Source organism: Mus caroli, chromosome 3 (genome assembly GCF_900094665.2).
Source record: "Mus caroli chromosome 3, CAROLI_EIJ_v1.1, whole genome shotgun sequence".
In the NCBI taxonomy this organism is placed as follows: Eukaryota; Metazoa; Chordata; class Mammalia; order Rodentia; family Muridae; genus Mus; species Mus caroli.
This window is the reverse complement of record NC_034572.1, coordinates 146529141-146541444: the sequence shown is the minus strand read 5'-3', so window position 1 is coordinate 146541444 and position 12304 is coordinate 146529141. Positions and strand designations below refer to the sequence as shown.

The 12304-nt window shown below is 44.5% G+C and overlaps 1 protein-coding gene across 7 annotated transcripts in view; it reads left to right on the top strand.

Annotated features, from left to right (window-relative positions):
* Positions 1 to 12304, top strand: part of St6galnac3 (ST6 N-acetylgalactosaminide alpha-2,6-sialyltransferase 3) — a 513109-nt gene that overhangs the window by 178278 nt on the left and 322527 nt on the right. The window contains exon 2 of one of the 7 annotated variants that reach the window (XM_029475444.1): positions 4022 to 4111. The exons of the other annotated variants lie outside the window; for them this stretch is intronic. The gene's annotated coding sequence lies outside the window, so the exon portion shown is untranslated. The remainder of the gene's footprint in view (positions 1 to 4021; positions 4112 to 12304) is intronic. 7 annotated transcript variants of the gene reach the window in all.

Sequence of the window (12304 nt, the reverse complement as noted above, 5' to 3'; positions counted from 1 at the left end):
CTCCCCCTCCTCCTCCTCCTCCTCCTCCTCCTCCTCTGTTTCTGCCTCCCAGATCACATGCATCTGAAAGGGCTCTAAGCCTCTGTATCTGCTCTCTGTTCCAGCCTAGGAGGAAAGGGTGAAGGGTGAGGTGGAGTCTCTAATCATCCAGGCCTGTGGGAGGAAGAGGGAGGGGTCAGGGCCAGGAACTGCAGCCTCCCTTCCTTTTCCTGTGGTGAATGGGATGCCACGATGTGGATGTGGCCGTTGTCATACTTTAGTCAAATAGCTGGGAATTGTAAAGTCAAAGCTTGTTGTGGGGAAGGTAGATGGGATGGTTCACACCTATTGCACTACCATTCAGAAGGCTGAGGCAGGAGGATAATAGTGAGATTGAGATCATTTTAAGGTTCATCCATTCCCTGTCCCAAACCAACTCTTTAAAAGAATGGAAGAAATCACATTTTTGTGGAACTATGAAATGGTTCTGAGTCATGTGTTCCAGAATAGCCTGGATTATACAGTGAGACCCTGTCCCAGCAAGCAAGCTAACCTACTAACTCACGAACCCACTAACCTACTGACCCACTAACCCAATCAGGTAAGAATAGAAAAAGGGTTACATACATAGTGAGACCCTGTCCCAGCAAACAAGCTAACCCACTAACTCAGGAACCCACTAACCTACTGACCCACTAACCTAATCAGGTAAGAATAGAAAAAGGTTTACATAGTGAGACCCTCTCCAAGCAAGCAAACAAACCTACCCAGATAAAAACAATGTAAACATTGTTTGGTGACCTGGAGAGTAGGTTCTGTGTTTTCCCTGCCCTGTGAGGACCTGGTTTAGTTCCCAGCACTCATATGGTATGGGTCACAGCCATCCATAATCTACTTCAGGGGAGAGAATGCACTCTGCTGGTCTCTGTAAATACCAGGCATACACGTGGCACATAGACGTATATGCAGGTCAAACATTCACAAAATAAGAAATCTTTAAGGAAGTTGGTTTGCTGATGTTTAATGGGAAAGCAAATTAACCTTGGATAAGTTTTCTATAGCGACACTGAGATGTCCAGGTGAAAACTTGAATTAGTTTTATAAAAGCTGATTTGGGACAGGATGTGAATAAACCCCAGGACTTGAGCTTGGGTTGAGCAGGATACTAGGACCAGTGCATCCGAGACATTCGGTGAATTAATTGGAAGTCACCCAGATCCTTTCCCCCTTATTGTCTCTGCGGAGTTGCAGGTGGGCGGGAGGGCACGGTTTGTAAGAGTCCTGGTAAAATAGACTCTGTTCAGAATGCACATTGAGAGGCTGAGAGAAATAAAACCATTCACACTTGAAACCATGTGTGCTTCAGCATGCTCCGAGGTCTGCTCTTCCAGCCTTGCCAGAGAGGGCTGTAGGAAGAAATCAATAATAATCTCAAAAGCAGAACTCATTGACCTAGTGTTGTCTCAGCCTTGCTGAGAATTCCAGACTGGAGAGGAAGATGCAGATGGTGGTCCTTGTGACCAGGGTGCCATCTCCAGGCTGTGTTCACACGTTCTGTCCTTGGCTGTGGGGATTGCAAGCTGCTTTTCTTCTGCCAGTGTCATAGAGGTGTGGAGCAGTGTACGCTTCCCATCATGAATAGAGCCCCATAATGCGTGGCGACTGAGGCCTCGTTCCTTCACATTCCAAACCAGACAGTTGTTTCGGAATGGTTCTAGGAGGTTTGAGGAGCTCTTATGTTTAGAGGGTTCATAGCTCACTTGGCAGATCTTCTAGTCGCCACCTTGGACGAGTGATTTGGTAGCCCATTTATAGATCTTCACAAAGCAATGTGGGAATTCCCACTCCTGTGCGAATGTGCTGTTGACAGCTAAGGAGTTTAAGCACGATTAAAAGTCAGCCCTTTTAATGCTCTCCCGTGCAGCCCACATGGGAAGAAGGTCTAAGACCTCTCCTGACTGTTTTTGTAAAGCACAGCATGGCACAGCACAGCACAGCACAGCACAGCACAGCACAGCACAGCACAGCACAGCACAGCACAGCACAGCACAGCACAGCACAGCAGATGGCATTGTTTCCTGGACCACATTCAGTTATTACAGGTTTTGTGGGAGCATTCATCCCATTTTATAGATGGAGAAATGGAGGCAGAAAACTGTTCAAGCTGTGAGCTGCTAACAGCTGGGGTAGCTGAGTGAGAGCCTCTCACTTTTCTGGCCTGCCGCTGCCCCAAGGAGAAGCACGCCCTCTTCTGGTACATCTGAAGACTGCTACAGTGTAAGCATGTAAATACATACATCTTAAAAAAATTTAGAAGAGCATCCATACACGGGTACAGAAATAGTATATGTCCACAGAAGTAGCGTGCATACACAGGCCCAGCATCTGTGCCCGAGCAGCACATGTGCACACAGGAGTGGCTTCGTGAGTGCTGCAAAGGGCAGTGCTTTGCTGAAGATCTGATGAGGGAGGAAGGTCTGGCTGGGTGCTTGGGGTCTTTAAGAGACAGAGACAGACAGGACATTGGCTTGCTCTCAGAGATTCAATCTGAGAGGTCTCACCCAGGGAGAAGGGCATTCCATTCCACGTGGAGAAACAAGTAAGCAAAGACCCAGAGGGTGTGAGGAAGGGCAGCGGGCAGAGCCAGGCAGGAGAGCTCCACACTCAGGGTCCTGGCCCTGGGATGGCACAGGTAACCAGTGATCAGGCTCACTGTGGGAATCTGGAGAACAAACACCCATGACATTCCCTTGGTATAGAACCTGTCTTGGTGTGGCAGAGAACCAGCCTTCTCCCTTTAAAGCATGTCACATGCTGCTGTGTATTTTCATCTTGTCTAAAAGCTAACTTTTTCAGTGCCACAAACTCCAATAAATGCAGGCTTACTCTTTCTCTTCTCTCATGTTCCCGAAGCCTGTGTTTACAGGACCCCATGCTAAGTACACTCTGGTGTGTTACCTTTAATCTCACCTGCGTTTGTTACAAACACTACCAAAAGCTGACAGCCCCATTTGGGGCAAATTCCATTGATCTCCCTCTGTGAGGCCAGATATTTCTCTCAAGCATTTTGGACACATTTTTTTCCTTCTTTTTTTCTGAGCAGCAGCATGGGGCACTGGTCTTGAACACAGATGGAAGTCAGATTTTTTTGGTGGGCTCTGTGCCCTGGCTTTGCTCCATGAATCGCTCTTGTCTACTTTTGAAGTAGAAATCTGTTAACTCAGGCAGAAGCCTCCAAGCAGTGCCTGGCTCAGGGTGTTTTAATGTTCTCTTGGAGGCAGGGGGTGGATAACATCGAAAGAGGGCAACATGTAAAGTTTAACATTGGGTGTGACTAAGGACAAACAGGGTCTGTCTAGTCATCACTGGGGCGAGGGGGACAAAAGTGGCTGAAATGACTAATTAAACTAACTTCAATAAATGACAATGAACAAAGCATTGATGGACTCCCCACAGAGACACAGAACTTGTACATTGAACCCCAATAATCATGTGGGAACTTAGCAGACATTTACTAAGAACATGTTGGGGGAACATGATTGTCAGTTTATATAGACTCTGGTCACCTGACAGGTGACTCTCATTGAGAGATTGCCCAGATTTGAATGGTCTGTGGGCATGGATGTTGAGGACTGTCTTGGTTACTAATTGATGTAGCAGGGCCTTTCCCACCGTGGGTGGCACCATTCCCTAAGCAGGTGGTCCTGGGCTTTATAGGAAAGCTGGATACGCCTCAGTCTGTAGTGAAGAAGCAGGTGTAAATCCCGCCATGGTCTCTGCTTCAGGTTCCCCTTTGAGCTCTGAATGATGCACTATGACCTGGAAGTGTAAGCCAAATGAAGCTTCTCCTCCCCTAAATTTCCTTTCCTCCCTCCCTCCCTTGCTTTTCATCTAATACTATGTTTTAAAGATTATTTTAAATAATAAGGCACACCAGCCCACCTCATTAGACTGCTACAGCCATGTGGATTGAATATCCTGTTATTTTTATGATCTCCTGGTAGAAAATTTTGTTTGTTCCATTTTGTGTTCTTCACCCTAGATGTCCTGCCTATCCAGGGTGCAGATATTTCTACAGCTGCTCTGTCTTTGAATCACAGATCGTGTTGCAAAGGAAACCTCTGACCCCAAGGTATGGGTCTGGTGGGAGGACAGGTCCAGACAGAACACAGGTCCTTTTGGCCCCGGTTGCTGTGTCTGGATTTCTCTTCCTTTTCCTTCCACAGCTGTTATCCTCACACTTTTCTCAGGACTGGGTTGTTATTGAGAACATATTCCCTCCTAGCCTTAACATCCCAGGGGCAGCTAGACGTGGCTGCTGCTGGTATCACCTCCAATGATTTCATCAGTGAATGTGTGCCTCCAGAAGGGAGGAACGGGGCAAGGACAGAGGGAGGGAAGGACAGAGGAAGGGAAGGACAGAGAAAGGGAGGGAGGGAAGGAGGCACTACATCTTTCATGAGGTAGATAATCCTGAGTGACAATGATAGGGGGGAGGAGGGAAGAAGGGAGGGAGGAAGGGAAGAACAGAGGGAGGGAAAGATGGAGGATGGAGGGAAGGATGGAAGAAGGAAGTGGGGAAGGAGGTACAACATCTTTCATGAGGTAGATAATCCTGAGTGACAATGATGGGGTGGGGGTGGGATCATGGGGTGCCTGGCCCAACCTATTTACCACCCGGCTGGGGCCTGGCAGCCTGGTTTCCCTTCCTGTGGCTGAAATGTAAAAGGTCAGGCTGAGAAATATCAGCAGGGTAGTGCCTGAATTATTAAGAGGGGCCTACGGGGAGCGGAATGATAACCTGGCTTTTCTCGAGCAGGAGGGCAATGGATGGTGGATCACCATCCTTGAAATAAAAACAGTCCTGGAGCCTAGCAAGAACCTGAAGTGTCTAAAGCTCCGTTTTTGATGAGCCTTCTTGAATATTTTACAATGGCATGCTGAAATAGTTTCTTAATTAAAATCACAGCTCATCAGAACTCTAGGTTGCTCTGGGACTGCAGTGCCCCAGCCAAGGGGCCCCCTGTGCCCTCTTGCAGGGACCTGGTGTAGCTAATGCTGGCCAGGGCATGAAGCTCAGCTGACTCTTCTGCTCTGAGTGCCACAGCCCAGCCAGGGAGCCCCCCAGGAACCAGTTACCAGCTTGGAAGTAGCACTGGTGTGTGCTGCGAGGAGTGAACTGAGGAGGACTTACAGACGTAAAGGAATCAAGCGGGATCCCAAGTCTCGGTCCTGAAGGAGCAGTTTGGCTGTCAGAGATCTGAGGAGCTAGTGCTAAGTCAGTGTATGCTTCTCGAGCCCCCTCCTGGTGCTGCAGCTATGGAGGAGCCTTGGCAAGGGCACAGGGCTTCAAGAAGAAAACAGGAAGCTGTCCTTGCTAGCCCATGTTCCCCTTCTCATTTAATACAGCATTGAAAAAAAAAGAAAGAATTTCATGAAAGGAAGCCATCATTAATTTTCAAGTCTGCAAGAAAATGAAAGACAATCTGCTGATTAGGGAGTGCAATCTGTGCCTGGAACGTCTTCAGTAAAGTGTGAATGTCACATTATATAGCACTTGGAGTGATGAGACGGAGAAGGAGTGAGACAGGAGGGGTCTTGTGTTCCTCCCTAGACCAGTGGACAACTCATCTCATTAGCAATCTCTCTCGGGCCTACAGCCTCACACTGAGCAAGCTCTGCTGCTGGTAGAGATTTATTGTCAAAAGAGATAGTTTCGTGGAGGAAACCACACAGCGCTATTTTGTGGTCCCTCCAAGGTAGTTCTTTAGATTATTATTCATTGTAGCCAGTCACCAAGCATTGCCTGTATCGGTCTTTTGCCATCTCAGGAAGTTAATATTCTGAAGGAATCACTAAAAGGGGGCTCAGTAGCTAAAGATAATTGCTGCCAAGACTGAAAGCCTGAGTGTCATGGCCAGAACTTGAATGGTGTGAGAGAGAACTGACTCATCTGACTGCCATACATGTGTACCATGGCTTGTGCATGCATGTGTGTGCACACATGAAAGCAAGCTGGATGTGTTGGTGCATGCCTTTAATCCCAGCACATGGAAGGCAGAGGTAGGTGGTTCTCTGTGAATTTGAAGCCAGCATGGTCTATATAACAAGTTCCAGGACATCCAGACTACATAGAAAAACTGTCTTAGAAAACAAACAAAAATAAATAAATATTTTACGAAGCAGGCAGTGTTCACTTCTACCTCACAGGAAATTCCAATGTTCTCAACCCTGATCTCAGATAATGTGTTATCAGTGCAGTCTCAGGATAGTCAGTGGGAAGCAGTCGGCGACACAAGTGGTGCTTTCCACAGTGCCAACACAGACTTGCAGGAAACAGATCTGAAAATGCCTCTGTGGAAGGTGCATGAGCCAAGGAACTAGAAACCACAGCTCTTGGAAAGATCAGGAATTCAAGGCCCATACCTAAACATAGTAAAAGCAATATACAGCAAATAAGTTGCCAACATCAAAGTAAATGGAGAGAAACTTGAAGCAATCCCACAAAAATTAGGGACTAGACAAGGGTGCCCACTCTCTATCTATTCAGTATAATTCTAGCTAGAGCAATTAGACAACAAAAGGAGGTCAAAGGGATACAAATTGGAAAGGAAGAAGTCAAACTATCACGATTTGCAGATGATAGGATAGTATACTTAAGTGACCCCAAAATCTCCATTAGAGAACTCCTACAGCTGATAAACAACTTCAGGAAATTGGCTGGATATAAAATTAACTCAAATAAATCAGTAGCCTTCCTATACTCAAAGGATAAACAGGCTGAGAAAGAAATTAGAGAAATGACACCCTTCACGGTAGTCACAAACAATATAAAATACCTTGGTGTGACTCTAACCAAACAAGTGAAAGATCTGTATGACAAGAACTTCAAGTCTCTGAAGAAAGAAATCGAAGAAGACCTCAGAAGATGGAAAGATCTCCCATGCTCATAGATTGGCAGGATTAATATAGTAAAAATGGCCATCTGGCAGAAAGCAGTCTACAGATTCAATGCAATCCCCATCAGAATTCCAACTCAATTCTTCATACAGTTATAGCAATTTCCAAATTCATCTGGAATAACAAAAAACCCAGGATAGTAAAAACTGTTCTCAACAATAAAAGAACTTCTGGGGAAATCAGCATCCCTGACCTCAGGCTGTACTACAGAGCAATAGTGAAAAAAACAAAAACAAAACAAAAAACAAAAAACCCTGCATGGTATTGGTATAGTGACAGGCAGGTAGATCAGTGGAATAGAATTGAAGACCCAGAAATGAACCCACACACCTATGGTCACTTGATCTTTGACAAGGGAGCTGAAACGATCCAGTGGAAAAAAGACAGCATTTTCAACAAATGGTGCTGGCACAACTGGCAGTTAACAAGCAGAAGAATGCAAATCAGTCCATTTTTATCTCCTTATACAAAGCTCAAGTCCAAGTGGATGAAGGACCTCCACATAAAGCCAGATACACTGAAACTACTAGAAAAGGAAGTGGGGAAGAGCCTTGAGCACATGGGCACAGGGGAAAATTTCCTGATCAGAACACCAATGGCTTATGCTCTAAGATCAAGAATTGACAAATGAGACCTCATAAAATTACAAAGCGTCTGTAAGACAAAGAACACTGTCTAGGACAAAATGGCAAACAACAAATTGGGAAAAGATCTTTACCAGTCTTACATTCGATAAAGGGTAATATCTAATATATACAAAGAACTCAAAAAGTTGACTCCAGAGAACCAAATAACCTTATTAAAAATTGGGTACAGAGCTAAACAAAGAATTCTCAACTGAGAAATACTGATTGGCACGTAAAGAAATGTTCAACATCCTTAGTTGTCAGGAAAATGCAAATCAAAACAACCCTGAGATTCCACCTTACATCAGTCAGAATGGCTAAGATCAAAAACTCAGGTGACAGCAGATGCTGGCGAGGATGTGGAGAAAGAGGAACACTCCTCCATTGCTGGTGGGATTGCAAGCTGGTACAACCACTCTGGAAACCAGACTGGCGGTTCCTCATAAAATTGGACAGTACTACCTGAAGACCCAGCTATACCACTCCTGGGCATATACCCAGAAGATGCTCCAACATTTAATAAGGACACATGCTCCACTATGTTCATAGCAGCCTTATTTATATTAGCCAGAAGCTGGAAAGATCCCAGGTGTCCCTCAACAGAAGAATAGATACAGAAAATGTGGTGCATTTACACAATGGAGTACTACTCAGCTATTTAAAACAAAGAATTCATGAAATTCTTAGGCAAATGGATGGAACTAGAAAATATTATTCTGAGTGAGGTAACCCAATCACAAAAGAACACACATCATATACACTCACTGATAAGTGGATATTAGCTTAAAAGCTCAGAATATCCAAGATAAAATTCACAGACCAAATGAAGCTCAAGAAGAAGGCAAAGGATGGATACTTAGGTCCTTCTTAGAAGGGGAAACAAAATACCCACAGGAGGAGGAGAGACTGAAGGAAAGACTATCCAGATACTGCCCCACCTGGGGATCCATCCCAGATTCAGTCACTAAACCCAGACACTACTGTGTATACCAACAAGTGCTTGCTGTCAGTAGCCTGATATAGCTGTCTCCTGAGATGCTTTGCCAGTGCCTGAAAAATACAGAGGTGGATACTCTCAGCCATCCATTCAACTGAACACAGGTCCCCAATGGAGGAGCTAGAGAAAGGACCAAAGAAGCTGAAGGAGCTTGCAGCCCCATAGGATGAACAACAATATGAACCAACCAGTAGCCCCAGAGCTCCCAGGAACTAAACCACCAACCAAAGATTACATGTAGAGGGACCCATGGCTCCAGTTGCACATGTAGCAGAGGATGGCCTTGTTGGATATCAATGGGAGGAGAGGCCTTTGGTCCTAAGAAGGCTGGACGTCCCAGTGTAGGGGAATGCCAGGGCAGGGAGTGGGTAGTTGGGTGAGCAGGGGGAGGGGAGATGGGCTAGGGGTTTTTAGAGGGGAAACCAGGAAAGGGGATAACATTTGATATGTAAATAAAGAAAAGATCTTTTTTTAAAAAGTCCTCAGTCAAGGAAAAAAATAATGAAAGAAACCACAGGGCTCTCTGAGACAAAACCACAAAATTTGGTATCCACTAAGTGCCTTTAACGAAGGTTGGCTTACTGTTCAGTTTTTTAGAGGAAGTTCTTTGCCATACCTTGGACTTATAATGTGGAATTAAAGTGGAAATGAGGTGAGCAGCTTAGCCCAAACCTAGTAAGTGAACACCGGTGACATCTGCCCTTAAACCCACAGGGAAGTGTCGTCTTCATTCCTCATCAAGGAACCTTCCCTTTACAACAGGCAGACACAATACAGAAAACCACAACCAGTCAAAATTACAGCACTCCGGAGCCCAGTTCCAAAGGATATATATATATATATATATATATGTATATATACATATACATATATATATATATATATATCACTCCTGCTCCTAAGGCTTAGGGAATATTGTGGAAGAGGGGGTGAGATGATTGTAAGAGCCAGAGGTCCAAGGAGTTTGCCGTGAGATTGTGTCTTCTAGGAATGTCAGAAACCACACTCATAAAGTCTCACAATGTGACTGCATAGGGGTTGGCTGAACAAGAGTAATATCATGCCAATTTTTTTGTTTGTTTATTTGTTTAATGGACAGTGCTTTTTGTGTAGGGCTGGAACTTTTGCAGTGTTGCTCAGTGGAGTTAGGCAGCAGAAAAATGTAGATACTTTGATAGTTTCCATAAAGGTCACTTCCTTAGTAGGACAGCAGTGGGCTATCATATAATTCATAGATTGGGCTAGAATTGACTCCAGAAAATATCAGATCCAGTTTACCTCTCTACTGATTGTAGACAGGTGTCTACAAAGGCTGTGGCCATACTGCTAATTGAAGATCTCAGACTGGACCCAAGGTCGATTGGCATCCAAGACACATTCTTCCCTTTTTGTCATCACTGCCGTTCTTTAGTCATTTGACAGGTCAATGGAGAAACTCCTGAATGTCTTTTGGAAATCCTACTCATACCTTGCTACATCCTTTTCCTTACATTCCGGGCATATATTCTTCGTACATGGTATAATGGTGGATTGCAGTTCTGCCAAGGGCATCATGTACTTTGGTAATATCCATAAAATTTGTAATAGGAAAGAGAAAGCCAACATAGTCATCTTGATTATCATCATCTCCTGGTCATCATTGCCATCATTAGTGTGTTTGTCATAGTCTAAACCTGCGGTTTTCACATACAATAGGCTGCTGTTGCCTAACAGGCTCACAGTGTTGCCTGAGGACAGAGGGTGTGTGCACGCTCATGGGGCTGTGCTAGGAGGGTGTGCGCATGTGCGTGGCTGGGTTTTTACTTCATGCCTTCAGTGAGCAGTGGGAGGAGTAGAATGGCTTCTTGCTCAGTGAAAACTTGCTATGGAAGGCAGGTTGGTCCCTCATGCAAATGGGTCGGGGCATCCATGTAGTCTTGCTGGGTGCTTACTAACAATGCTCTGTTTTGATGGGGACTGTTGGTTTGTTCAATGGAAAGAAAATAGTTCTTCGTACCTCCTGAAGGCATCGCTGGCCATCCTTCAGTCACAGTATTTAAATACGCAAAAAGCCCCTTCTTTGCTGATTCAAACTGATATTTTCAGAAAGTTCTTTTTCTCAAATTTCTGAAGACCAGAACACGCAACTCTCTCTCAGGATCATATTATCATCAGTTCGAATAGAAATAATACATTTTCAAAGTCAATAGATACTGAGGACACATCTCCCTTGGTGTCTTCTAACTTTAGTATGAGAGTGGTGTGTTCTCTCTCTCTCTCTCTCTCTCTCTCTCTCTCTCTCTCTCTTTTTCCTTCTAATCTTTAAAACCTAGTGTTTCGTCTGAGTTGTTCATAGAGAAAATGCAAACCTCGGTATCGTTTAATTGTGGTCCAGCAGAGGCCCATCATGTTGCACTTCTAATCAAAAAATAAATTGAACATAGTAGTAGGCTTTCTAGAGAGGGAGAGCATTAGATTTGATTCGATTGGCTCTAACCTGCCTGGAATAAAACCGTCTGTCTTTCCCGCGATGCGCCAGTGTTTATAGCAGTTCCGACTACATGCTTCGTCTATTGTTCTGGTGGTAAAAGGCAGCCAAGCAGAAAAAACACTCATAAATGTCAGAAAAGAGGACCTTTCTTTTCTGTGTTTCAAGGGCTTTGAAGGTCAAGTTCAACCCACATGAAGGAAGCAGATAGTGTCTTATGGGAGATGGTTGTAGCTGGTGTGTTTAGGCATTTATTTATGGGAAGTTAACGTACCTGTCTGCCGTTCTAGGAAGGCAAGTGTCCTGGGAAGGGAGTCCACTTACTTCATATCCTTTGTAATCTAAATAATCTATGACTTGTGCTGAGCAACTTGAACTTGTTCAGAACTGACACCGTTGCATGATTCTCTCCTGCTCCTCCCTTGACTTGGGTCCCCTCTCTGGCTGTGGCCCCAGCCCTAGCTATGGAAGAGTTCTGTTGAATATTTTCAGTGTACCAGTGAGAGCTTTCTCCCTCTTTTGGAGGTCTTTATTGAGATGTTTTTCTTTGTGATAGACTTCATTTCTTTCCCACCAGGGAGCTTGAACAATTATAGCTTAAAACTACCAGAAATAGGTATGTTCTTTGATACCAAAGAATTTCTTGAAGGTATTTCAAGCTAGAGAGACTGAGGTCGAATTTCAAGGTGCTACTAGCGTGGTTCTTTGTAGTTTAAAACCTCTCTGGATGTTCTTCTAAGTGTGTTGTTCTTTATTTGAACACACTGTTTCAGCACCACCATACACACATCTGGTAAAAGGCAGGTGTTGGAGTCTCCTCTCTGTATGTTTTCCAAGCACACCTCTGCTCAACCAAGTCTTAGGAGTTAGGAATTGTGTGCAACAGATGAAGGAATAGCAGGCAGTGCAGAAAGCAATATTGATGTATTGAGCCCAGTGGGTGCTAGATAATACACACACACACACACACACTCACCCACATACTCAAATGCTAACACACACACATACACTATAAAATGCACATGTACTCACAAATGTACACTCTCATATATACATACACACCTTCACAAACATACACTCACACACACATTTGCATACTTACTCACATACCCAAATGCAGACACACACACATACACACTAAAATGCACATGTACTCACAAATGTACACTCCTATACAGACATACACACCTTCACAAACATACACTCTCTCTCTCTCTCTCTCTCTCTCTCTCTCTCTCTCTCTCACACACACACACACACACACACACACACACA